We start from the raw sequence: 25,726 nt of genomic DNA, 5'->3' as shown, positions 1-25,726 counted from the left end.
GATCAGCTAATAAGGCGCTATTAACTGTTCCATCTGTGAAATCAGCACATCTCACCCAAGTAAGGGAGCGAGCACTGCCTCTGGCCAGTCCAGTACTGTGGAACTCAATGCCACTCGAAATAAGACTGCAGAGAAGTCTGAAACCATTCAAAGTAAGTCTAAAAACATGGCTTTTTAGACAGGCTTTTTATAAGGAGAATGAAGAAAAACAAACGAACGCAAAGTAAGCACCAAGAAATCAGTTTTTAATTTCCTTTTACTATCTCCAAACATATTTTTAGAGTGTTAAATTTAGACATGAACCATGCAGAAGTTTTCCAATGAACATCTCAACTAAATTCAACTTAGAGTTTTTCTTTAGAGCAAATATGTTACAGTCCAATGACAGCACACCTATACTATGTTAGCTATACTAATCAACTTTTATTTCTATTTGTACCTTTTTGTAAACCATTGTGATGGTAATCTAACTTAATGATGGTATAGAAAAGTTTTTAAATAAATAATGTTGATATGGATAAGGGATGTGCATTCATTTAAAACAAAACTGAAAAACATGACGAATAAGGCTAATCTGTTTCATTCGGGGGAGTGCAAACTGAATTGGGAGGCTCTCACAAATGAAACAAACCTTATCCGTTCATTTCATTTTCAACTAATGATTTGGGCCTAGGTCTAGGCCCAAAGTCGGGGCCTCACCTAGGGCATAAACCAAGGGTCAAAGAAGGGGACGCAACCTATGCCCGAGTGTGATGCCAGTGCCTTGGCCTAGGCCCGAAGCCAGGACCTTGGCTAGATCATAGGCCAAGGCCTAATGCAGGGGCCATGGCTTAGGACCAAGCATGATGCCAAGATCTTGGCAGAGGCATGGGCTGATGCCAGGGCCTCAGTCAAGACTCCAAAAATTAAACAAAAAAAAAAACCAAAAACTTACTTGATCTGTCAGGTATCCAAGAAAAGACAGTTCCTGATGATGAGGCCTTGGTCCGTACCCAGGCCTGATGCAGAACCCAACATAGAAGCTGTGTCACAATATTGGGTCCTAGGCCCAGACCCAGGACTGATTCTGTGGCCTCACCCCAGGGTCAGGCCCCAGCCTCGGAGCCCAGGCCTGGGAGCCTCTTTGCAGACCTTTTTGTTCTTTAGCACTTGCAAGCCAAATGACGCCTTCTGCTGGGGTCGTGCCAGTGTTAATTAACTTCTGTATATTCACCATAGTGGACAGCTCCATTTTAATGTGCAGCAATTCATTAACTGCGGTGTATGCACCCCAGAGAATGGCACCATTTTGATGTACAGCAGTACTGTACATCAATTTGCCATATATCAAGATGGCACCATCCGCTGGGGTGAATGCGCCAGAGTTAATTAACTCCCGTGTGACCCAAGCAGATGGCATCAATGGGCTTGCAAGTGCTGAAGAATGGCGAGGACCATGAAGAGGCTCCCAGGCTTGGTTTCTGAGGCCTAGGCTTAACCTTGGTTTGAAGACCAGGTCACAGGATCCAACCTCCTGGACGAGCTCCGGCATCGGACCTGGGTCTGGGCCTAGGTCCTAGTGTTAGGACCTGGTCTCTGGTTCAGGTCGCAGTATCAGCTGTGGTCTGGGCCAAGGCCCCAATGTTGGGACCCAGCCTCCAGACTTGGGTCGTGGTGCCAGGCCGGCATTCCAGGCCATTGCCCTGGTGTCAGGACCCGGCTCCCCGGCCAGGTCGCAGCATCCAGCCTGGTTCCTGGCCTCGGCCTAGGCTAAGGCCAAGGATCTGGGACAAAGCTGCTAGGTCAGGCTGAAGCCTCAGGCTTCAGTAGACTGAAGTCATGGTGACCTAATGTACCCTCGGCCTATGCAAGAGGAATTTGGCAGATCCCAACCAGACCAGGTAAGTATCCCTTCCACAGCATTTTTTTGGACATGCAGGTGGGATGCCTCATTTTTGTTTTTTGGCCATTTTGGGGAGTATTTTTTTTAATTGTTTATTTTTTTCTCATGAATGAAAATGAATCCAACAATCCACAAACCAAAATTTGTGGGAAAAAAAACTCCCGAAAATGAACCAAAAACGTAAACCATTTTTTTTTCTCTCCTGTATATCTCTAATATGGTTAACACTGGTTGGATGCCGGAAATTATTTCACATTGTCCTCTTTACCACAAATGAACCCAGATTCCTCGACCAGGATATATGACAGGTCACCCATGCTCTCTGCTCAAGAGACACCACTTCTCTTAGTTGAACTTTTCTGAGCCCTGGGCCATGGCTGGATTAAATATTTTGGCACCCATTGGCATCCATAGGCAAAACTTTGCCAGTACTTGGCCATAAAGCAAGCAGAAGCCCGCACCTCTTTGGACTAGATATTTGGTGCCTTCAAAATTTGATGTCCTAGGCAATTGCCTATCTTGTTGAATCCTAAATCCAGGCCTGCCCTGGGCCTTAGGGTACTGAAACAGGTAGTAAAAATACCCCACCTCCTTTTTTTAAAAACATGTAGAATGCTGTTCTAAGGAGGGATACTCCTGGAATGGACAGAGTTTATAAGGTGGAAATCCATTATAGACAATGAGACTGTAAAGGTATTACTGGACATTGAGACCAGAGCAGCAAGCTGGTTATGTCCCTTTAAAGGGGACAAAAGACTGAGATGCAGGCATCTTGCAGGGAGGCAGTGAACCAAAATGGGAAGGATGGTCTCGTCTCCCTTGGCCAAGACTGACTCTGCAAGATACCATCACTGTGGGCCACCCATCATGTTGGAGTAAACCCTGAAGAGATGCTGCACTGCTATGACACAAGTGGCTATGCAGCATATTTAGGAAGGGAGAACTGCCGCTGCCATGGCCATGCAGCCAGGTCAGGGACTGCAGACCCTGCTAGCTGTTGATTCTCTCTTTCCTCCATTGGTGCCTGATCCAGCACTATTTCTCCCACATGCACAAAAACACACATGCATACATATACAAACTTGAAGAGTGCTCAGTGCTCACCTCCCTTTACAAAGGGAGGAGAAGTGGCCAGGGATATATATATATATATATATATATCCCTGGGTATATACAGTCCATCATGATTGACCATCTATCCAATATTGGAGCTAAAGAAACAACCCTACAATGGTTCTCCTCTTACCTGTCATAAAGATCCTACCAAGTGCTACTCAATGATTCCCTCTCAAAGAAAATCAATCTAAACACTGGAGTTCCCCAGGGATCTACTCTGTCAGCGACACTCTTTTAACATCTATCTACTCCCATTATGCCACTTCCTATCAAATCTCAATCTGACCCACTTCTTCTATGCTGATAATATTCAAATATTAATCCCAATAAAAAAAATCACTAGAAGAAACTTACAAATCAATAGCAACTCACCTAAATAATATAAAGGAAATACTAACCAACTTAAAACTCATCCTCAACTTCAACAAGACTGAAATGATCTTATTAGACAGAAGGAACAACTCTCCTCAAATACCACCTCTCAACCTAATGAACCAAAATACCGCTATATCTCCAACCAATCATGCTCGCAACCTCGGAGTAATAATTGACAGAGAACTTTCCTTCAAAAACCATATCACAACAAAAATCAAAGACGGATGTCATAAACAACTTACACTCCGTCACTTAAAACCTTTTCTTTCCAATAATAACCTCAGATCAGTCCTTCAATCACTAATTTTCTCCAACATAGATTACTATAACTTACTCCTTTTCAACTTACCTCTAAACACTATTCGCCCACTCCATATCCTACAGAACGTAGCTGCAATAATCCTCACTGGATCCAAAAAGCACAACCACATCACTCCAACACTTATTTCATTACATTGGCTACCAATAAGATTGAGGATTAAATGCAAAGTACTATCCATCCTTCATAAAATTATATATGAAAAACAAGAAATTTGGCTAAGCTCCTCTATAAAACTACATACCCCAAACAGAAACCTAAGATCAGCAAATAAGGGACTTCTAAAAACACCACCTACGCGTTCCAACTGAACTCAGAACTCAAGAAAACCTAAAAACATTCAAAAAAGATCTAAAAACATGGTTGTTCAACAAAGCATACCAGCTTGCCCAATGAACAACACAACATCTTCACCCTCCACTCCAACCTGAAGATCAAATGAATAATGAACATATCTCAACTATAGATTATAACCAAGAAATGAAACGTAAAACAGAAAAAAGTAACTAACTGGCATATGATTCCACCCTATGTTTAACAAGTGTTTGAACCATTTTTGAAACCCTGTTAATCCCCTTAACCTTGTAACCTTCATATTTTTCTAAACTGTTATGATGGCTTTTGGCTTTATGATGATGAATCCGAAATGACGGTATATAAAACTCGATACATAAATAAATAAATAAATGCATATACCTGGGCTGCTGGTGATGTGTGGGGTGGGGGGTCTCAGTGCACTATTGCCTGCAGTGCCTACACACACCTGGGTTGCTGGGGGGGGGGGGGGGGGGTTGCATAAATAGGTGGCTTCCCATAATTTTAAAATATGCTTATAAATCATGTCTCCACCCCAGCTCTGTCCCCTGGAATGTTTCTTGTTGTGCAAAATTGTTTTTGAACATTACTTTTGCATGACAGCACCTCTGGTCATTTTTAAAAGGGGAATTATATACATAAAACTAGGTTTTGTGTGCTTAAAAGGCTTTTGAAAATTACTTCCTATATGATCAAAATGGGAATATGAGGCTCATGCATAATGTAATGATTCGGATAATGTGTATTATGCCCCAGAGCTGTGGCTGGACAAAAACACCAACTGATGGGGGTTTATCTTATTTTTCTGATTCGCATAGGGACTCTCATCAGCCTTTTTCAAAAACAGGATAAAAATATTAACATTCAACCAATGAGGTGAACAACTTTTCAACGCACATTTTTCTAAGTCTTGAGCAGGGGCGAATTGAGCCCAATATGAATTGATCAGATAGCTAAAGATCTGAAGATGTTGGCTATTCTTCTGTGACATTTAGAAATGCACAAAAATAATATACACAATTTAATCTCTGCAGGACAGAGACAAATATCTCTCATGCTGGCATGAATATCTTTTTTGCAGCATGGGAGGAAATGCTACAGCTATTTGACTATAAAAAACAGCTCAGGGATATTGCAGACTAGAGGCCTTTGTGAGCATAACTCCCATGTTAATAAACAACCATGCACTCTGTGTGGAATTCTTTATTCAGTCATCCCCGGCAAATTGCACAGTTTGATGCAGTAATAACAGAGGAAGCCAAGCATAATTTGGTTTTCCATTAATATGCATGTTTGGTTTTCTTTTTTTTTTTTTTTTTTTTAACAAAGCTATTTTATTGGCGATGTGAACATATGTCAGAGAGAATATAAAACACAGAAGACAAATAAACTGCTAAATCAATATCTTGAATGTATAACATTTAAGCTATTAACCCTTTTTTGGAGTTTCAATATGCAACAAATATAAAGAAAGTACACATTAAAGAGAAAGGAAGACGTTAATACAAATGTAGGCAAAGAATAGAAAAGAGAGAAAAAATAAAAGGTACACTATGTGTACTGCATAATGAGAAAGTAAGATTTCATATATCAGTAATCTAACATTTATTAAAATACAAAATTCTACTATCATTACTCATAACTCTGTGAAAATTAGCAGTGATAGAAAAATAGCATAAAATAGATTATATTTGTTGTACATAAGAAGATCACATTTTTATAGACAAGCAGTTTTCCAGAATGTCACTAGCTATTCCATATAGACAAGAGGAGAGGGTTGCTTACAACAGCAGGCATATACACATTCTGCAGCTAAGACTAGCTGTCTTACAAAATCATGATGATAAGAAAACATTGTGCATCAGGTGAAATACCTAGGATCTCTAAGAGCAGATATTCCAGATTTAGAATCAAGTTTGCAGAAATCGTATTTCATCTGCAATTACAATATTTTTCCTCAACAGTATTATTTTTGGATCATACTAGTAGATGTACAGAAAAGCACCTAATTTCTGGTAACATCTCCAGCAAATGTCAGGAAAATGTATCACTATGAATAAACCAGAGTAGGTATGTCCCTTAGAGACATGTATACATAAATGGGGACCTAACAACAGTGAGATCCATATTCAAATGCATTTAGCTGGATAACTAAAAGGTTATCTGATTAAATGGAAAATTTAATCCAGCTAAATTGTAGCAGGATAACTATTTGTCCAGGTAGAATTTTGCCAATTAAGTAAGGGCCATTTCAGGAGTGGACCAGAGGCATTCCAGGGGAGAATACTGAGTTAATTGGATAAGTTATCTGGCAAACTCTGATATTCAGAGTTAGCCAGATGACTTATCCAGTTAATGCAGGTCAAGCCCCAGGACTGTCCTAAAGCTAACTAGGTAAACTTGTACAGCTAACTTTAAAGTAGCTTGATAATATTCAGCTTCACACCCTCACCACTGAATATATGGGCACAATTAGTTAAATTTATCCAGCTAAATTGCTGAGCCACACACAGTGGCAGAATATGGACCTCAGAGTTTCTGTATTTTATTACAATAAGAAAGGCAAATAGTAGAACTGACATCTTTGTATCACTGAAGATTATGATTTTTGATTTGATCTTAAATCATTCTCATAATCAAAATTTTTTTTATTTATTTGTATTGTCTTATATTCCACAACTTCCATAAAGACTCTCCTTTGTGGATTAGGAATCTTATCCATAATCACATAAAATCATATTCAAGTAATTATACATAAAATACTAAAATAACAAAGGCAACAGAATAAATACAATTGCAATAATAGAATGTTCAAAACTGAAATTAAAAAAATCAGCCAAATGCTTGATTAAAAAGAATCACTTTAAGCTTTTTCCTAAAATCCAGGTAATCAACCTCTCCCCAAAGCATACAGAGTAAAGTATTCCACATTGCTGGCCCCAAGAAATAACATTTTCTAGCTTGGGTCTCACATAATCAATAGAGCCACAACCCGGGGATTACAAGTTGATTCTTCCCCAAGGAGGACAAATTATGCACCAGGAGATGCTGCACCAGCAGTCCATGAAGCAAGAAGAATTTTCAGTAGTCTTGTAAATAATTGTTACAATTTTAAACTGGACTCTGCTGCATTGGCAAAGTTTTAAATTCCCTCCACCTTGGTGAAATACTTTTGTTCAGCCTTGTTCTAGTAATTACCTTGCTGCTGTGTTCTGAAGTAACTAAACACAAAGTAGAATTTTCAGTAGTCCTGCAAATAACAGTCGCATTATAGTAATCTAGCTTAAATAAAACAATTAAAGCCTGGTGTCCTAAAATCATCAGCATACTATAGTGCTTCAAGCGATGTATGATTTCTAATTTAAAAAAAAAAACAAATCTGGCCACTACTTTTATATAAGGCTTTAAAGCTAAGTTAGAGTGTAATAAGTCATCAAGGTTTGATCTTCAGTTAAAACTGTAATATTAGAATCAGCTAGCTTCAAATAAGTCATAATAATCTGATAGTTGAGACCTTGCTACCTGGAGAGACACTGGGCCAGATTTTCAAAGGGGTACGCCCCAAAAATCTGGCCGAAGTACCCCCTGTGCGCGCCGAGCCTATGTTGAGTAGGCTCGACGACGCGCGTAAGTCCCAGGGCTTTCCTGGGGGGCGTGTCGGGGGTGGCACGTCATTTTGGGGTGGGGTCGCGGGCGTGGTTCCGGGCCGGGGGCGTTTCAGGGGCTTGGCCGAGGCCTCCGAAATGGCTCCCGGGCCTGGGAATCGTGCGTCGGCGGCCAACCCGGCGCGCGCAAGTTACACCTGCTTTGGGCAGGCGTAACTTGTACAACAAGAGGTAGGGGGGGGGTTTAGATAGGGCTGGGGGGTGGGTTAGGTAGGGGAAGGGAGGGGAAGGTGGGGAGAGGCAGAAGGAAAGTTTCCTCCGAGGCCGCTCCGATTTCGGAGCGGCCTCGGAGGGAACGGAGCAGGCTGCGCGGCTCAGCGCGCACAGGCTGCCGATTTTGGGCAGCCTTGCACGCACTGACCCCGGATTTTAATGGATACGCGCGTATCTATTAAAATCCCGCGTACTCTTGTTTGCGCCTGGTGCGCGAACAAAAGTACGCGTGTGCGCAGATTTATAAAATCTATCTCAGAGTTTTTTTTGTACAAGCTTATTTTAAGCCATCCAAAGAAAACTTTGGGATCCCTTTCTGAGTGTGCCCCTCTATATTTTCATCCGGTCTCCAGTCTATCCCACTCCTTTCTTAGGTCCTGTCTACTGATTCAGGCATCCATGGGCTCAGTTGTAGTCAGTTATTATAACTGTGAATGCAGGGACTACGAGCCAGCCCATATTCACAGTCTCTGCAATGACAATGCTCCTCCCCATCCTGGATAGGCTTCCTGTTTGGAAACTAAGCACTTATGGAGAAAGGAAGGAAACATGGCTGCCATGCATACTGTAGCACACACTTTCCTCATTCATAGACATAGGGCCTCATTTTCTAAAGCCTGCAATACTTTAGGGAATGAGGGGCGGGGGACCAAAAGGGGGGGCAGGCCTACACTAGCCGACAGCGATTGCACCATTGTGGTGAGATCGCACCCAATAGCGCCACCATAGAAGGTGTAGCTATTGGGCGCGAACTTGGACGCGAAAAGGGCCTTACCTTTTCATCGTCCACAGCGTCTTCACGGAGTTGGCCCTGGTGACGCTCCGACTCCTCCTCTTCCGGGGCCGACTCTGCCCCCATTTTGGTATCGCGTGCGATCCCTCTGGAAAATGAGGCCCATAGTCATTGAAGTCAGCTATATCAGGGAGGCCAAGAGTGAAAGACAGGGGTCAAAATTTAGTAGGCTGGCGAGTGACAAAAATATCTGAAGAAAGTTAAGTGTAAAATGTTTCCCTGATATTCAGTGGAACTCAACAGGGTAATATTAAAAGGAACGCACATGCACCCATAAATGTGCATATTGGTGCACGAGCAGAGAGATGCTGCAATTTTAAATCGTGCTTGTATGTGAGCATGTATTATTTAAAGTACCCCTCTCCCATGCATATTTCAGCTAGGGCTTTAGCGCCTTTTATGAGCATATGCAGGCAGTTTTTAAAACACACTCACATGAGGGAAAAAACAGTTTTTCAAAGTAGTCCACTAGTTTGTCCTGTTCATATCAAGGTCTTCCAGACCCCTCTGGTTCTTCATCCTGTAAGCCCCTCAATTGACCATGAACCCTCACACTGTGCTTAACAGCCTAGAACTAATGATATCTAGACATGATCCTCATCAGGACCAAAAGTAAGGTTGCATGGCTAACAAGCCAATGTGAGACATGGCCAGCTTTTTTAAAATGTAGATTTATGTAAATCTTAGCCCTGCCTTGAAACGCTCATGCCTCGGCCCTTTTCTTCTTGACACATGCATGGGAATGTATGTGCATACTTTGCAGCTTCTTATGTGGCCATTTTTGCACAAGCAACACTTTTAAAATCAAACCTTAAGTGCACAAATGTGCTACTGAATATATTGCGATACAGTTGTGTGTAGCTTTATCCAGGTATAGTTAGAACAGCTATTTTTCTAACCAGATAGGTGCATGTTACTTTATCCAGAGATTGCACACTAAAACACGGCACACTAAAACCCCCTAAACCCCCTAAACCCCACCCCGACCCTTTAAATTAAATCCCCCACCCTCCCGAACCCCCCCCCCCAATGCCTTAAATTACCTGGGGGTCCGTAGCCTTAAATTACCTCCGTAGCGGCGTTCCGTAGCTAAATCGGGGGAAGGGGGAGAGCAGGAAAAGCGGCACACTAAATAGTGTAGTCTTCACCCGGCGCCATTTTGCAAAATCGCCACCGCAAAATGGCGGCAGCCATAGACCAAAACGATTCGACGCAGGAGGTCATTCCAGACCCCTGCTGGACTTTTGGCAAGTCTTGTGGGGGTCAGGAGGCCCCCCCAAGCTGGCCAAAAGTTCCTGGGGGTCCAGCGGGGGTCCGTGAGCGATTTCCTGCCGCGAATCATTTTCCGTAAGGGAAAATGGCGCCGGCAGGAGATCGACTGCAGGAGGTCGTTCAGCCGGGGTCCGGAACCCTTGCTGGCTGAAGACTACACTATTTAGTGTGCCGCTTTTCCTGCTCTTCCCCTTCCCCCGATTTAGCTACGGACCGCCGCTACGGAGGTAATTTAAGGCTACGGACCCCCAGGTAATTTAAGGCATTTGGGGGTGGGGGATTTAATTTAAAGGGTCGGGGTGGGTTTTAGTGTGCTGTGTTTTAGTGTGCCGCTGGACCCCCAGGTAATTTAAGGCATTTGGGGGGGGGTTCGGGAGGGTGGGGGATTAAATTTAAAGGGTCGGGGGAGGGTTTTAGGGGGTTTTAGTGTGCCGGCTCATGATTTTAACGATTTTCACGATACTTTACACACCCAAATGGCAACAATACGATTCCCTCCCCCTCCCAGCCGAAATTGATCGTTAAGACGATCGAGGACACGATTCACATCTCTAGAAATTAGCTTTCCATGAACAACAATGGATTTTTAAACTTAACACTGTAGCCCCTAATGGTCTGAATGCTGGAGTGGAATGCTACCCTGTTTTTTAATATTCACTCGGTAAACTTTTATTGTGGTTACTTCTCACATCACCATGAAAATTTCTTGTGATTGGTGATGTTAGCTAGTTGCCCAACATCAAACACATATTTAGTTTTGACAATGTAAGTTTCTGCTACCCGTGAGATTTGAACATGGCATCTGGTTTGCTGTTCAAATGCTTAAAATGTATGTGAGGCAATTTGTGTGTTGAGGTAAAGGTTGATTGCACAATATATTTTGACAATGTGCTTTTTCTACAGCATAAAGACATGGGAAGTTTTATAATAAAAATATCCCTGATGTAGAGTTAATTTTTTGAAACATGCGTGTCGGGTTACCACTAATGGAAAGAAAGAGAGGCTGTGATGGGAATATCATTGAAGAGAAGGAAAAAAAAAGAATGTCCTCAGGAAATTTATAAAGCACAAAGATAAGTAAATTTGAACTGTTGAGTCAGATCAATTTTATTTGCAAAAGAAATATATAAAAAAATAGAATTTGGACCGATGATTAAATACAAAGCAATGAAGGTATACTTGTGAATACAGGTAGTGCTTATTAAGAGGGTCCTTTCTTAAAAGCACATTATTTAGTTGATATTAATGGTTTTTGTGCATACAATGTACCATTTTAGATGTCTAACACAGAATATTTTCTTATGTGTGTGTAGAAATGGCCTAAATGTTAATTATTAAGTTAAGGAATCTAAGGCATGTGTGAATTATGAACTCATTATCTGAAGCATTTTTTCTATAAATTAATGGCCCTGCTCTTCACCTGTAGAGCTGATATTTAATCATAGATGGTGAGACTCTTCATTCACCACAATATATTCATCAGAGATATTGTTTGGCTCCCTGTGAAATAGAAGACATCAGGGTCTTTGGGTTTCTTTTGCACTTTCTAACCTACATACTCCATTTAGTGTTAATTATGACTGGATAGGAAGCAAGTGAGGAAGCTGACCTGACCTTGCTTTAGGTGATTTTTCCTCATGCTTTGAAGGCTTGCTTTGTATTTATCCTTTTGTATTAGAAGGGAGCAGGTGGGTGATGTTTCTAGTTATTAGTAAAATCTAGGAGTTGCTAATAGCTCACAGCTGAAATCTTTCATGAGAAAGCCTTCAAACTCTCCTTTTGCCTACATTTCTAGGAAAAAGCAGGGGCCCTAGAGGAACTACTGTACTGACAGACTGACTTTCATTTGCATGTTTGTAGAAATGTATGTGTAGGCAAAGTGATAAAGGAACTTGTAATTGGAATCTGAGACACTTGTGAGAGAAAGTGAGAATTGGTGCTGTAGTTGAATCTGCCACCTGCTGAAATTTAGGTTGGTCATCATAACTGTAGGGTTAGATTGAATTTATGCCCGATTACTTTCATCAATATTACCTGCTTTTGGGAGATAGAGGATGATGAGTAGAACTTGATGCAGACAGCTTCTGTTGAAAAGAGATCCTGTTTGCATGTATATGACACTTTTTCTCTGCAAAAAGATTTCCTGTTGGTGAAAAGGCAACTAAATTTCAGCATCTCATCTCCCCATTGTGTGATAGTAGTAGTAGCTGATAAGATGTATTCCTCTAAAAGCTATACCAATGTTAATGACTAAACTGCACACACATCTCTGGCACTTAGAGGAGGTAAGGCCATGGTGATGACACCAAGCTTTCTTGTATTGTAGTCATTACAGCAAGGAAAATTGTAAAATTGTAACTATGTACATAATGGGGTAGATTTTAAAAAAGTACTTTTGTTCGCGCGACCGGCGCAAACAAGAGTACGCCGGATTTTAATATGTACGCACGTATCTTTAAAATCCGGGGTCGGCGTGCGCAAGGCTGCGCATGCAGCCTGCCTCTGTTCTCTCCGAGACTGCTCTGAAATCGGAGCGGCCTTGGAGGAACTTTCCTTTCACCCCCTACACCTTCCCCTCCCTTCCCCTCCCTAACCCACCCCCCAGCCTTATCTAACCCCCCCATCCTTTGTTTGAAAAGTTACACCTGCCCGAGGCAGGCATAACTCTTGCGCGCTGGCCGGCCGCCGGCACACAATTCCCCAGCCCAGGAGCAGTTTCAGAGGCCTCGACCACGCCTCCAAAATGCCCCTGGGATGGAACCATGCCTATGGCCCTGCCCCCGGATGACACATCACCGTGACATGCCCCCAACATGCCCCCGACACGCCCCCCAGGAAAGCCCTGGGACTTACGCACGTCCTGGGGCTTGTGCGCGCCACTGAGTCTATTCAATATAGGCTCGGCACGTGCAGGGGCAGCTTGGGGCAGGTTTTCGGGGGGTACACGCATATCCCTTTGAAAATCTGCCCCATTATAAATAAAAGGAAAGGGGAAAGAAAGGATAAATTGGGGTCATTACTATTTAAGAAAAAAAAATTCCAAGAGACCTCTGAAGGACAGATCATGATAGGCCTAGGGGCTAGTAACTGAGTTGGTCACAAAATTAATTGTGAGAGACCTAATTGTGAGAGACCTAAACTCCAAGGTGAGCTATTAAGTTTTTTTTTTGCTTTGCAATTTTCTCAATTTCACTGTAAATAAACTGTACTTGAAGAACAGCCAGAGACTGCCTCTTTTTTCCTCTGGCAGTTCCCAAATCACCACCGCTTGAGTTACCACAGCCCTCTTCAGTATAAACTTGTTGCTCTTAGACATCAACCAGCCTTCTGAGGTCTGTGGACATCTTCCCTATCTTGAAGAGGGCAGATCCATAGCCACAAGAGACTGGACCTCTGTCAGAAAATATGTGAGAGGGTAGTCCGTGTAGTTTGAAGACATGCTGGACAAAGAGGCATTTTAGTTCTGGAGTAGAAGACAAGCTTGGAAGAGGAACAAAACGTGACATTTTGGAGACTCTATCCACCATGAGCTATAACATGGTGTAGTCATGTTAGCAAGGGGAATCCATTATAAAATCAGTGGACAGATAGGTCCAGGGTTCCTTGGAGGCTGGCAATTGATTTAGGAGTTACCAAAGTCAGGCACAAGCAGTTTTATGTTGTACAGAGACAGGGCAAGTCTCCCTGTAACTTTCACATCCGTTTTCACCTGTGGCAAACAGTAGTGGTACTAAAGGAGTTCAAGGGTATGGGACCCTCCAAGATGCCCTGCCAGGCGTGAGTCTTGAGCCAATTTTAACTCTTTCTCTCAGATATGCTTAGGTACTACCTTCTTCCCCGGGGCACCGGTGTAGCAACAGCAACAATAGTCTTTGCTGATTGATGATGTGCCGAGGAGTCTCCATTATGCCTTCCATTTGAAAAAAATGGACAGGGCATCCACTCTCTGATTACTGGATGCCGGGCAGTAGTGGAGCTCAAAATCAAACCTACTAAAAAAGAGAGACCAGCGGACCTGGCAGGTGCTAAGCTATTGTGCTTATTGAAGGTGCTTGAGATTCTTGTACTCTGTGTAAATCATGGTTCGGTGCGGGTCCCCTCTAGGAGGTGTTGCCATTCTTCTAGAACCAATTTCATGGCAAGGAGTGTGAGATCCCATATCATATCATATAGCTCCTCTCTGCTTGGGAGAACTTCAAGTTTTTGGTCACTCCCCTCTAATCATTTCTTTTAATGCCTCCAATAAGTCCTGTCTCCTTTCTCCTTCTTCCTCTTGCTTTTCCCTCCACTTTACTCCCCAGTTCAAACTATTTATTTTGCCTCTCAGACTATATCCAATTGTGATATTGCTTTCATCCGTGATCCACCAGCCTTTCTGACTTTCTATCTTTCTGTAATAAAATAGTGAGGTTGCCATGTTGGTCTACTTCAAAGTACAAAATAAAAGGTCAATAAACAAAACATATATAGAAAGTACCTTTTTATTGGACTAACTTAATACATTTCTAACTCATTTTTATTGAAAGCATTAACCAGTATACACAACATAACTTAAGAGCACATGTTTGTGGCGAAAAATAAATAACATTCCACCAGAGCATATAAAATAAATGTCAGTGCAAGCTAGCACCAAATACAGCATAAGTCCAAGCTCTTTTCTACTCATTACTTTTCACCAACCTTCATATATATAAATCCTCCACCCAAAAAAAGCAACTGATAAAATGGTCTACTAACAAAAACCTTGAACCCTTACAATGATATAAACTTCTAAAGCACATTCATCGAAATCTTTTTTAAATAGAAATTATTTATTTCACCAATTAATGTCTCAAAAGGGGACCACAAATTTGGAATATAAAATGTAACTAATTTCATGGTGTATACTCTCTAGATTGATTGAAACCAGCTATTTACAGACAGTTTGGCTTTGAGATTTCCATTGTGCAATATTGTGCAATATTATGCAATATTATGCAAGACATAATATTGTGCAATATTATGTCTTGTGACAATCAATAAATGAGGGACCAATGGACTCCTCCTACATTAAACGAGGAGGGAGCTGAATTATTAGAATTACCTAGTAAAATTATCTAAGGTTCCAATGGTAAGCAAACCCCAGACATCTTATCAATTTCTTTGCATCTCATCCAATACTTATTTGAAAGGAATAAGCTCATTCTATGAAACCTCTCAGGAGTGTAAATCCATTGGAACAGAATTTTTTATCCATTTTCCCTTATTTCAAAAGATACTTCAGTGCCGCAGAGCCTCATTTACCCTGGGATAGCTGGCTATCTGTCTGACGAATAGAACTGCTCGCCTTGGGACTGGAGCACAGACAGAAGGGGGCTGCGTTTCTCCCATAGCACATTATATATTCATGAGGATCCTGGAGTATCTTTTCTGAATCTGACATTCCAGAGGAATTTGCATAAGATAAATGCTATTTGGCTAATGGTGTTTTAACTGTGAAAAAATATATATTAAAAAAAAAGGGATAATATGAGACCAATGATTAAAATGTGGAGCTACAGTTTTTGTTTTGTTTTTTTTTATCCTGAGTGAGTTTTAAGTCCTTTCAGGCTAGATCTCAATGCTCCTTAAGATCTGCTCCTTAATATGAAGGTTTCTAGATCTAATGTGTGGTAACTTTTGTGTGGTCTAGTTACTCCAAACTGGTGGATTTGTTTGCTATTATTTGATAATTCTAACATTATTGGATTGTTTGGGCAGTACATTTGAGGTGCTTATAAATAAACTAATCAATGTGGAGGTGAAACCCTTGAAATGTCTTTAATCTACACAATCACCCACAGCTCAAGCTGTGAACACTAGAGATTTAAGGCTGGGGTGAAGAAGAGTGTAACTACTAAACTGCATTAGAAGACTCAGGCAGATTGGAAGATGGACTGGTTTGGAGAGAGCTAGATTTTGAAGCTATTGAATCCAAATCTGAAGTGGTCAGAAGAATGCTATTTGAATCATCTTCTCCTTGTTCTTTCTTAATTTTCAAATTCATTTGCAATGAGTGGTATTGGTGAAGATGCATATTTTAAAATGTTCAAGCAAGGAATTGCAAAAGTATCCAATGCTATGGCATCTGGAGCAGATCTCTTAGAGCATTTAAGTGGAAGTATGTGATTAAAGGGAAATGCAAAAGATCTACAGTATGGGGTACATTTTAAAAGGAGCATGCATGGTGTACATGTGCACGTGCTACCCAGCACGCATAGATGTATGCCCGATTTTATAACATGTGCGCGCAGGCACGTGCATGTTATAAAATCGGGGGTCAGTGTGTGCAAAGGGGTACACAATTGTGCACCTTGCGCGCCAAGGCCACTGCAAGCCGCTCTGCCTTCCCTCATTCCCTCCCAGGCAACTTCAAAATTGGAGGGAACTTCCCTTTCCCCTCTACCTTTTTTTTTCTTTCTTTTATTACAAAACTTACTTCAGCCCTGGGGCTGAAGTAAGTTGCGCGCGCCGGCCAACTGCCGGTGCAAGATACCTGGCACAGCGGCAAATGGCGGCTGTGTCTGGAGCATTTGACCCCTCCCCACCCCAGACCGCCCTGCCCCGCCCCACCCCACCCCTTTAGTAAAGCCCCGGGACTTACACGTGTCCCGGGGCTTTACGCTCGTTGCCAGGCCTTTTAAAAATAGGCCCGGCGTGTGTAAGCTCCCCTACGGGCGTAGTGCTTTTAAAATCCGGCCCTATGTGAAGAGTTTCCCCTTTTTGAAAGAGAAACTATAGGATCTCTTTGTGAAGATACAATTCATCAGGTTGAAGGTGACATCTGAATCTAATCCATAGAATGCTGAGTTCGCCTGAAAGATGTGTTGCAGAGGTGAACCCTTGGCTCGAGATGGAGTTGGCTGTACCTGTGGGGAAACACCCATGGGTCCCCACCATCGGGAGGTGGGGTCAAACAGGAAGCGGGACTGACTGAAGCTTCGCCAATACCAACCCTCGATCCCCGCAGGTTGAGCCCTTGGGTACCGGGACCGGCTGGTCTTAGGCGGGCCTCCTTGTAGTTGATCTCAGAGAAAGTGTCCAAGGCAGGGCACCAGGAAGCAGCAGAGATGCAGGGTCTGAAGGAGCAAGGTGGAAGGCAAGACCAGGTTCCAGAAGCCCAGACAGACAGAAGCAGGCGAGCAGTTAGGAACAAGTTAAGGCCTGGCTTGCGAGTAGGCAGGTGGCTAAAAATGGCCACATCCAAGGTAGTCAGCTGGAGATAAGATCAGGTTCAAATTGAAGTCAGGGCAGGTGGCTAGTTCAAGCTGAAGTCAGGGCAGGTGGCTAGAGACAAGGTCAGGTTCAAGAAAGGGTCAAAGCCAAGGAATCCATCCAGAGTGTAGTCAGAAACAAGAGAGGGTCAAAGCCAAGGAATCCATCCAAAGGGTAGTCAGGAAACAGGAAGCTGGAACTGGAACACAAGAACTGGAACAGGAACAGGAACACGATCGGTTACTGGAACAAGAACAAGAATGAGCAGCAACTAAGCACACGACAGGAAGTGTGGAGACCTGTTGCCAAGGCAAAGACTGAATAGTGGAGCCTGTCTTAAATAGTATGGCTAAGACTTGTCATCATCCAGGGATGCGAGAAGGTTTCCCACCGCGGCCCCTTTAAAGTCAGCAATGGCACACTACCTAAGACGGTCAGGCCAGAACTAGGAGATGGCAGTGTCTTCCCTCAATGCACGTAGGGAGACCCAATTGGGACTGGAGGAGGCTGCGGAGCTTCTGGAGGAGTGTAGCAGGAGCACGAGTGCATAGGCGACTGCCTACTGCTACCAAGGAGGAAGGGCCAGGTCTGGAACCCGGGCTGCTGCTGGGAACTGCAACAAGATGGATGGCATTGAGATAAATGTTCTGTTATATTGCCCAATTTCATATCTTGCTTGCTTCTTGGCAGAGGCTTATCAAACTTATCCCTCCTTGTTTGTTTGTGTAGTACATTGTTACTATGTTTTTCATTTGGATCTGCATTACTTTTCTCTTTATATAGGGTTCAAATGCTAGAAGGGTTTTAAATATGGCCCTTAACTTAAGACTGCTTATGTGAAGTTTTTCTTCTGTTTGGACAAAGTTTCCTCCATACATCATTTTCTCATCAATACATTGAGAGTCCGAAGCTCAGTCTGCTTGCAGAGTAGAGATGTGAATCGTGTCCTCGATCGTCTTAACGATCGATTTCGGCTGGGAGGGGGAGGGAATCGTATTGTTGCCGTTTGGGTGTGTAAACTATCGTGAAAAATCGTTAAAATCGTGAGCCGGCACACTAAACCCCCCTAAAACCCACCCCGACCCTTTAAATTAAATCCCCCACCCTCCTGAACCCCCCCAAATGCTTTAAATTACCTGGGGATCCGGCGGTGGTCCAGAATGGCGGCGGTCCAGAACGGTCCCCTCAATAGAATCGTGTTGTCTTCAGCCGGCGCCATTTTTCAAAATGGCCGCCGCAAAATGGCGGCGGCCATAGACAAAAACGATTCGACGGAGGAGGTCGTTCCGGACCCCCGCTGGACTTTTGGCAAGTCTTGTGGGGGTCAGGAGGCCCCCCCCCAAGCTGGCCAAAAGTTTCCTGGGAGTCCAGCGGGGTTCCGGGAGCGATTTCTTGCCGCGAATCGTTTTCGTACGGAAAATGGCGCCGGCAGGAGATCGACTGCATGAGGTCATTCAGCGGGGGTACCGGACCACCGCTGAACGACCTCCTGCACTCGATCTCCTGCCGGCGCCATTTTCCGTACGAAAACGATTCGCGGCAAGAAATCGCTCCCGGAACCCCGCTGGACTCCCAGGAAACTTTTGGCCAGCTTGGGGGGGCCTCCTGACCCCCACAAGACTTGCCAAAAGTCCAGCGGGGGTCCGGAATGACTTCCTCCGTCGAATCGTTTTTGTCTATGGCCGCCGCCATTTTGCGGCGGCCATTTTGAAAAATGGCGCCGGCTGAAGACAACACGATTCTATTGAGGGGGCCGTTCCGGACCGCCGCCGTTCTGGACCACCGCCGGATCCCCAGGTAATTTAAAGCATTGGGGGGGGGGGGGGGTTCGGGAGGGTGGGGGATTTAATTTAAAGGGTCGGGGGGGGGTTTTAGGGGGTTTTAGTGTGCCGGTTTTCCTGCCCTCCCCCTTCCCACGATTTACGATTTTTTAATGATAAATCGGGGGAATTGGTATTGTATTGTGGCCCTAACGATTTTTTGACGATTTAAAATATATCGGACGATATTTTAAATCATCAAAAAACGATTCACATCCCTATTGCAGAGTCCTGCATGTAGTAAAGGTAACATTTCCAAGAATGCTACTCTGGAGGTTTTAGTTTTCTACAGGAAAAGCTAAATTTAGAACAGGGGTGAGCAAACTATGAACCATGGGCCAAATCAGGCCCATCATTCACTTTAATCTGGCCCGCCAAACATTTTGAAATTATTATTAGATGCGGCCAACAACGTTTTTCATCAGCAAAGGCTCATAGAGGCCTCTTTGAATGACGTGCAGAATCACATGATGCCAGGTCCTAGCCTTTGCTTATGATTTTGGCACCCGAAGGAGGAGGGGAGGTAACTATGTGGCCATCCACTTTTCTCTCCACAAGAGCGGGTGGGCAGGTGAGTGTCTGCACCGAATAGCATCCTGAAAAAAGATGTGATTGGCTTTCTGTAAGGCTTACAGCAAGCCAATTACAACTTTATTCCAGATGCTGTGCAGTGAAAACACTCACCTGCCTGCCTACCTTTTCCCCATGTAACTGTTGTGATTGGCTCTTACATTTGCTGTAAGATACAATTGCAACACTTATAGGCAGAAAGGAGAGGAAAGGAGAGACCTGATGTGTCAGCATTGGCAGGGTTTCTATCCCCGCCAGCAAGGAGAGGCCCTGTTGTTGGCACGCTGGTGGGTTTCCACCTCTGCCAGCGAGGAGATGCCCCATTGTGGTCTTAGGTGAGTAAGGGAAGGGACAGAGAGAGAGGCATGGAAGGAACAGAGAAGGAAGGAAAGGCAAGTGGTGAGGATGGTGAGTGAAATGCAAGGGATATGAATGAGTAGGAAGGAGAGGATGAGTGACAGAGTGGGAGATGGTGAGTGTTAGAGAAGGGAATGAATGAGTGGGTGGGTGGGGGGAAAGAAGGACAAGTGACCGAGAGGGAAGTGGTGAGAATGAGAAATAAAAGAGGGTGAGTAGAAGTGAGGGGCTGAGTGACTGAGAGGGAAGGGGATTGAGTAAGAGGGTGAGTGACAGAGGGGAATGAACGGGAGTAAGAGTGAGTGACTGAGATGGGAGGGGAGGGAAATAAAGGGAGTGAATGAGAGGGAGTGACTGTGTACAATTCTGGTCGCCGCATCTCAAAAAAGATATAATTGCGATGGAGAAGGTGAGAGAAGGGCTACCAAAATGATAAGGGGAATGGAACAGCTCCCCTATGAGGAAAGACTAAAGAGGTTAGGACTTTTCAGCTTGGAGAAGAGATGGCTGAGGGGGGATATGATAGAGGTGTTTAAAATCATGAGAAGTCTAGAACGGGTAGATGTGAATCGGTTATTTACTCTTTCGGATATTAGAAAGACTAGGGGGCACTCGATGAAGTTAGCATGTGGCACATTTAAAACTAATCAGAGAAAGTTCTTTTTTACTCAACGCACAATTAAACTCTGGAATTTGCCAGGGGATGTGTTTAATGCAGTTAGTATAGCTGGGTTTAAAAAAGGATTGGATAAGTTCTTGGAGGAGAAGTCCATTACATGCTATTAATTAAGTTGACTTAGAAAACAGTCACTGCTATTACTAGCAACGGTAACATGGAATAGACTTAGTTTTTGGGTAATTGCCAGATTCTTATGGCCTGGATTGGCCAATGTTGGAAACAGGATGCTGGGCTTGATGGTCCTTTGGTCTGACCCAGTATGGCATGTTCTTATTTATTTATTTATTTATTTATTTATTTATTTATTTATTTATTTAACGTTTTTATATACTGACATTCATAACAGATATCACATCGGTTCACAGTATAACACAAACAGACGCCTGGGGTAGTGTTTTTTACATCGAACAGAATTCTGTTATAACACAGTAACAAGATAGTAATTGAGGGAGGGGAAATATAAGGGGGGATTTGAGTATAGAATTGAACGTAAGGAACAATATATACAAATATATACATTCTTATGTTCTTAGGGGTGAGTGGGAATGCGAGGTCAGTGATTAAGAGGAAAGGGTAATGAAGCAAGGATAAAGTGGAAGTGAGGGGTGAGTGATGGAAGATAAGTGGACTGAGTGGGAGGATGAGTGACAGAGCAGAGTGATTGTGAGTAAGAGTGAGTTACAGAGAGGGAAGGGAAGAAATGGGAGGGGGAAAAGTGAGTGACTGATGGGTGCATGAGAATGAGAGGTATGTGACAGACAGGGTAATAAAGCAAGAGAAAAGGGTGGAAATGAGAGGGTGAGTGATAGAAGGTAAAGGGATAGAGTGGGAGGTGAGTGACAGAGGAAAGGAAAGAGAGTAAGAGTGTTGAGTGACTGAGAGGGAAGGAGCTTGAATGACTTAAGGTGAGTGAGAGAGAAGGGAAAAGGGAAGGAGGAAGTGAAAGAGGAGAGTGAGAAGAAGAGAGGATAGCAGGGTGCATGAATGAGTATGTATGAATAAACTTGTATGTATTAGGGATGTGAATCGTTTTAGGACGATTAAAATTATTGTCCGATAATTTTAATATCGTCTTAAACCGTTATGGAACACAATACAATAGAGATTCTAACGATTTATCGTTATAAATCGTTAGAATCGTGAGCCGGCACACTAAAACCCCCTAAAACCCACCCCCGACCCTTTAAATTAAATCCTCCACCCTCCCGAACCCCCCCCCCCAAATGACTTAAATAACCTGCGGGTCCAGCGGCGGTCCGGAACGGCAGCGGTCCGGAACGGGCTCCTGCTACTGAATCTTGTTGTCTTCGGCCGGCGCCATTTTCCAAAATGGCGCCGAAAAATGGCGGCGGCCATAGACGAACACGATTGGACGGCAGGAGGTCCTTCCGGACCCCCGCTGGACTTTTGGCAAGTCTTGTGGGGGTCAGGAGGCCCCCCCCAAGCTGGCCAAAAGTTCCTGGAGGTCCAGCGGGGGTCAGGGAGCGATTTCCCGCCGCAAATCGTTTTCGTACGGAAAATGGCGCCGGCAGGAGATCGACTGCAGGAGGTCGTTCAGCGAGGGTTCCGGCGCCTCGCTGAACGACCTCCTGCAGTCGATCTCCTGCCGGCGCCATTTTCCGTACGAAAACGATTCGCGGCGGGAAATCGCTTCCTGACCCCCGCTGGACCTCCAGGAACTTTTGGCCAGCTTGTGGGGGTCCTCCTGACCCCCACAAGACTTGCCAAAAGTCCAGCGGGGGTCCGGAAGGACCTCCTGCCGTCCAATCGTGTTCGTCTATGGCCGCCGCCATTTTTTCGGCGCCATTTTGGAAAATGGCGCCGGCCGAAGACAACAAGATTCAGTAGCAGGAGCCCGTTCCGGACCGCTGCCGTTCCGGACCGCCGCTGGACCCGCAGGTTATTTAAGTCATTTGGGGGGGGGGTTCGGGAGGGGGGGGGGATTTAATTTAAAGGGTCGGGGGTGGGTTTTAGGGGGTTTTAATGTGCCGGTTTTGCGATTTTACGTTTTTTCGATTTTTTACGATTTTTCACGATTTTTCACGATATTTTACCCCCCCAAACGGCAACAATACAATTCCCTCCCCCTCCCAGCCGAAATCGATCGTTAAGACGATCGAGGACACGATTCACATCTCTAGTATGTATATGAGAGAGAAAGGAGGAGGTGTGTGTATACGCTCCTCTCCTTCCCCTATTAATCCAAATCTACAATCTCAGGGTAGCTAGAAATGAAGTTTCCAGGTATGGAGAAGAGAGGAATTTTTTTTAATCCTTATTAGTTTTAATTACTAAATGTTTGATATGTCTTCTGTTTTGAAATATTTGATTGATTTGGAGGAAATGTTTAAAGTTTAAAAGGTTTTTTTTAATCTTTGTTCTTCATAATTATTAGGAGTTCTGTTTGTCATCTATTTTGAAATATGCTTTTTATTAGTATGGTTTCCTTACTGTTATGATTGATTTATATTTCTTGATTTGATTTTATGAGGAATGTTGATATTTCTGTTTTTGCATTATAACACTGCATATGACTCTTGCTTTTAGGGTTTCCAGTCCACTTTTTGTCTGCACCTTTCTATGTATACTTTATAGCCTGCATATTTGACTAAGGTGAGGTAGTCTTCTAGTTGGGACAATATTTCATAGCTGTTGGGTTGAAGGTTTTTCTGATTTTGGTAGAGACTGGGATCCATGATTGAAGGGGCTCCTTGGGTGCTAAAAATGATGGCACTTAAGCCTGCTAGATACTGAAATGCCAGCAGCAAGATATGGAGATTTGATTGCTGTGTTGAGATCCTGCCATTCCCCATCCTACCCCACCCAACCATGCCTCCTCACCCCATTCCACCCTCTGTCCCTTGTCGCGCTTGATAACATGTAATGTGGACCCCATACAAAAAAGGATGCCCACTCATGCTCTAGAACTTCCCTATTGCATTTTCCTATGTTGTTGGTCCCAACATGGTCCATGACAGTGGGCTCCTCCCCAGTAATCTCTAAAATTATACTTAGATAATGCATGAGGCATGCTACCTTCTCAGCAAGCAGGCATGTTACAAAGTGATCCTCAAAGATCTGAGCAAGTTCACTTTCTATATTACTAATGATTGAATCACCAACAATGGAAATCTATGAAGGAGTGGCCATACTATCCCTCCTTAACCTGTGTCAGACCAGGCTAGGTGCCTGGTCCACATTAAATCTCTACAAAGGAAGAGATCTTTGTGGGTGGGACCCAGCTGGGTAGGTTAAGAGGCAGAGCCCTTCTGGGATCAGGAGGCCCATGAACCTCTAGGAGAAGGCAGATCCTGAATACATTGCTGACCTAAGCAAAGCTGTGTGTTCACTGCTTGAGGGAAGCAGTCTGAGTATAGGCGATGACAGCTCCTATTTACATTGCTGTCCAAACTGAAACTGTGAGTACTACTGCTGAAGGTAGGCACTCTACTGTGATTGTATGTTAAGAAGTGCAAATAAAGGAAAGGCTAGAGTCAGCATGGTTTCTGCCTCCAGCTTAAGAAAGATGCTCCAATATCCCACAAAGTCTATCCCTGCACTCCCGGACACAGTGCAGTAAAGATGTAACCTGGTGGAAGAAGATAGCACATCACGTGGAGTGGAGGCCTCGGTTACAGGAATGCTTCCTACCACTGAAGGGTGACACTCTCTTTTCAAAGCAGCACAGAGGTTTCCAGAATAGAGGTGGCAAAAGGTGTACAATGTCCCTGAAGATGTCATGTATATACCTTTTAATCTTACTCAGTAGATGGTGACCTTGTTCCTCCAACCCAGCACAGGCATTGCCAATATTGAGATAGAAGTGCTCTACTATGTCCCTGAGGGTCTTCTTTATGTGCTTCTCTGTTTGTCTCTAGAACAAGGGGTCATGAAATGAGGGTGAAAGGGGACAGAAACAGGATTAATCATAGGAAATATTTCTTTACAAAGAGAGTAGTGGATACATAAATGACCTTGTGGTGGAGGTGGAGGAAATACAAATGATATTTAAATTCAATAAAATATGGGATAAATACAGGGAATCTCTGAGGGAGTGATGGGAATTATAAAACTAAATTAGTGGGTGGTTGGACAGATGAGATAGGCCAGACAGTCTTTTTCTGCCTTATGTTTCTATGTCACCCTAGCTTCCAGAGTCTGGACTCATTTTTTGTACTCATTTTCTGAGTGCCAGGAGTATTTTACACTGGGTACACACATAAAATCTATCCCAAACTAGAAGAGAAACATACACATATATTATCATAAGGGGGTGAGTGAAAGAGTGAGAGAAGATGCAAGGGAGAAGAAGGAGAGAAGAATGAGAGAGGAGGTGAAAGGATAAAAGGGAGAGTGTACAGTGAGAAGGAAGTGAAAGGAGGAAAGTGAGTGAGACAGAGGAGTGAGTAATTGGGAAAAATGAGGGTGAATAAGGGGATAAGGTGAGTGAGAGGGTAGGTGGTGAGCAAGAAAAGTGAGAGGGGAGGTGAGATCATAAAGGGGGAGGCAGAGGAAAGGAAAGGAGGAGGAATGAGGGGACAGAAAGATCAGTGATAGGGGAAGGAAAGAAGAGGAGTTAGAGAAAGAGGCTGTGAGAGGAAAAGGAAAGATAGTGGGTTAATGTGATAGGAGGGTGACTGAAGAGGAGGAAAGACAAGGAGGTGGTAAATATAGACAATGAGTAAAGGCAAGGAAAATTGAGAGGTAAAAGAAAAAACAAGAGAGTGAGTGGGAGGAGAGGGAGGAGGAGACGGAATGAGTGACAAGAGTGAGACAGGAAGAAAATGATGAAGAGAGAAGAGAAGACAGGCCAGAAATATGAATGAAGGCAAGGAGGATTGAGAAGGAAGGGGATGAGTGAGAGAAAAAAAAGGAGAGGGTATCTGGCAGGTAAAGTGAGCAGGGGCAAATGTCATACCTTGCATAAGCCTAGGCCATGATAGGTTTCCAGGACTTTGGCCTAGGCCCTAAGCAAGACATAATCTTTGAGGCCTGACCCCGATGCCTGGACCTCGGCCTAAGCCAGACCCAGGGCTTGGTCTGGAGACTGGCTCCTGATGCCAGCGCCTCGTCCAACCCATGCCTGATGCCAGAACCCAATATGGAGGCTGGGTCAA

The sequence above is a fragment of the Rhinatrema bivittatum genome, chromosome 2 (assembly GCF_901001135.1).
Source record: "Rhinatrema bivittatum chromosome 2, aRhiBiv1.1, whole genome shotgun sequence".
NCBI lineage: Eukaryota > Metazoa > Chordata > Amphibia > Gymnophiona > Rhinatrematidae > Rhinatrema > Rhinatrema bivittatum.
The sequence above is the reverse complement of the archived record's forward strand: the minus strand, read 5'-3'. Positions refer to the sequence as shown.